This window comes from Pseudomyrmex gracilis, unplaced genomic scaffold (genome assembly GCF_002006095.1).
Source record: "Pseudomyrmex gracilis isolate BER0280 unplaced genomic scaffold, ASM200609v1 scaffold_4180, whole genome shotgun sequence".
Classification (NCBI taxonomy): domain Eukaryota; kingdom Metazoa; phylum Arthropoda; class Insecta; order Hymenoptera; family Formicidae; genus Pseudomyrmex; species Pseudomyrmex gracilis.
Window position 1 is genome coordinate 2,008 of NW_018024764.1, and position 3,211 is coordinate 5,218.

Consider the following 3,211-nt stretch of genomic DNA (forward strand, 5'->3'; position numbering starts at 1 on the left):
AATCGTACGGTGTCGAATAATTTGGTGTCGAATAAATCTGTGTCGAATCGAGCGGTGTCGAATCGTACTGTGGTCAAACGGAACCCGCCCGCGCCGCGATAGTATAGTTCCGACCGTTCCACGCGTCAAGCGATAGTCCGCGTACCGATCTATAAGTCAAGCCGCGGAAATATAGCGGGTAAGAACGCACGTAAACCGGAGAAGATCTGTGCCCGTGCGACACGACACAGGTGCGTGATACAACTCACAAACAACCGCATACCGCACACCGACCCCGGATGGACCATAGGCCGCTCCGGGGTATAAAAGCCGAGCGATTTCGGCAGTCGGGACCAGTTCCTTTCCCGAGCTCTCGAGGCGTTGTCTCAAGAGCGATCCTTTCTAAAAGCCGAGGCGTTGTCTCGGACTTAGAATCCTCCGGTCGAGGCGTTGTCTCGACAAGACCCGGTGCTAGAGACGCTGTCTCGAACACCACTTCCTGGCCGTCCGGCCGAGGCGTTGTCTCGGCAGAACCTGGTGCGAGAAATGTTGTCTCGGACACCATCCTGACCTTCCGGTCGAGGCGTTGTCCCAACAAGACTCGGTGCTAGAGGCGCTGTCTCAAACACTACTTCCTGGCCGTTCGGCCGAGGCGTTGTCTCGGCAGAACCCGGTGCTAGAGGCGCTGTCTCGAACACCATCCTGACCGTACGGATCAAGGCGTTGTTTCGATCCTCTCCGGCACCTCGGTGCACACCGTCTCCGTCGGCTTCACAAGCCCGGAGATTCAATCGGCCGTTGTCGCTGCCACACCGATAAACAGTCGTTCTCACGACTCAAACGGCCGTTGTAACCGCCACCCTAAAAACAGTCGTTCTCACGACTCAACCGGCCGTTTTTACGGCCTGGAACATCCTCTGGGGCACAGACGTCCCCCCGTGTAAATATACCCCGTAGATTTAAGTTAGTTATAAGTCCGCCGCACCGAACGTTGTATTTCCCGCACCGATTTCAATACTAACGCGATTCGAATCCCCGCGAACCATTCCGCACCGGAATCACCGCGCCGATAAAACCGAATCGTCTAATATCCGTTGTAAATACCGTTCAAGTTATATCCACTGTAAATATCATGATTAAATGAATAAACCTCCACTATCTTACAGCATTAAAATAACCGAGTGTCGCAATTTCACGCCTTCCCCTCCCCAATCCTTGGCGCCGACCGAGCTGTCCGGCAGGCGGAATGCCGGGCAAAGCCGATAGAAAAGCGGTTCCGGTACAGAATTATTTAAACATAAAAAGTGATTTTTATACTTAAGTTTACATTTTTTTCTAGAGTACTCGCGTAACATTTTTAACTCTTGTCTATGTAATAGGTATAAGTGTAAAAATAAAAAGTAAGGCAAACACTCATTGGGCAACTGACAGAAAAAAATAGATGAAAGAGGACACTTCCAAAATGATACTAAAGCTGTCAAAGAGCACGAAGAATATTTCAAAACTAAGTACTATTTGGTTGGATCAGCTTTGGGTGAGGTCTGACTGTCTTTCAAATACAGTCAAATGTACTCATTCCTCTTTTCTATAAGTTTGCTTACTCTTTTTAAATAATAAAAACCACTTTGTATTATATAAGCTGTTCTTTTATTAGGTGGAGAAATCGAGATACAAGCAGAAGAACATAAATTTCCGTTTATTTGTACCTTACCATCAAATCTGCCAAGCAGCTTTGAATCAGACTTTAGATATGTTCGCTATACCGTGAAAGCCACGTTAGATCGACCTTGGAAGTTCAACCAAGATGTCAAGAGTCCGTTTACAGTTATTTTGCTCTTTGACTTGAATCAAGAACCAAGAGCGGCTGTTAGTATTACATGTTATACATGAAAAGTTATTAAATATATATTCTGACAATATATTCGAACAAAACAAATAATTATACTTTCAGGAATCCGTACAAGAAGAAATGAGTAAAACATTTTGGTGTTTGTGTTGCTCCACGCCATCTTTGACTGTAAACTTCTCTCTACCAATTCGAGGGTACGTTTCCGGACAGTCGATGCCGATAAAAATAAACGTCCAGAATATGTTTAATATCGTTGTGAATAACATAAAACTATACTTTGTAAGGTAAGCAATTCTGCTTCATGATAAAATTTCGAAATGGCACATTAAAGCCGTTTGAAAGGCAACGTGGCTCTATGGTGCTTGAATTTGACAGTTTTAATGCCCATTTCTCTCTCGCCAAGAAGTAATTACATATCGTGAAGTCCAGATCGTGACCTTTCATGCTACGACACCGCGAACAGACACTAGAACGGAAGAACTTGTAGTAAGGGAAGTCAGCAAAGGACCGTTCGAAGACGGTGAAACCAATTACGAGCAGCAGTTAGACATTCCGCCTGTTCCACCGTCAAACCTCACTAATTGCCACATTATTGATCTCGAATATAACTTGAAAGTGGAAGCGTGCGTTGAAGGATGGTCAGTCTTTTTTAAATAATTTTAGTTTACATATTAGTTACGTTACTAAAATATATAAATTAATTGAAAAAGAAAATAATTTATTTTTAAGTTTTAATATATTTATATTTTTAATTTTGGTAATTATTTTAGCAATTAAATACTCTTATGCTAATATAAGATATTGTCTTTGCGCAAGTATCATCAGAATTTGTCCGCCAAAACACCGATATTTCTAGGTACTATTCCGCTTGCTGTTTATCATGCTCCGAGTGCCCCACCTCCTAATATGGCTGATGATTATCCAACAAAATCATCCGTCGGTTTTGTTGTACCTTCGGCAAATACTGCACTGCCTCCGTTGCCGGAGTCTCATTTTTTTTATCCAAATTTATGTAAGATTAAAAATACAAATAATAATTTTTTATTGACTTAATTGTTGTTTTATCACAATTGTTTTCTGTGTTTTTCAGCTCTACCATCCTTTGAGGAATCGATGTACGGCGCGAGAAATCTTCGCGATTGCGAGGAATCAGAACATATTTACGGGTTGAGTAATTGCTTCGCGCCAAGATACCCGGTATACAATTTTGCACCCACACAGTAATAAAGAAAACGACAATAACAAAGAAAACGAAGATGATGATTTTGCGAAATTACGTTTTAATAAGTTCTTGAAGCGTATAGTTTGCTTTACTGGCCTGTAAGAACTTATTACAGAAATCATATAGAAGAAATTAAGTATATATATATTTAATTTATATAT

At 42.0% G+C, this 3,211-nt stretch overlaps 1 pseudogene; it reads left to right on the forward strand.

Moving 5' to 3' along the window:
- Positions 1-3,052, forward strand: part of LOC109863325 — a 4,737-nt pseudogene extending 1,685 nt beyond the window's left edge.
- The last annotated feature ends 159 nt before the right edge of the window (positions 3,053-3,211 follow it).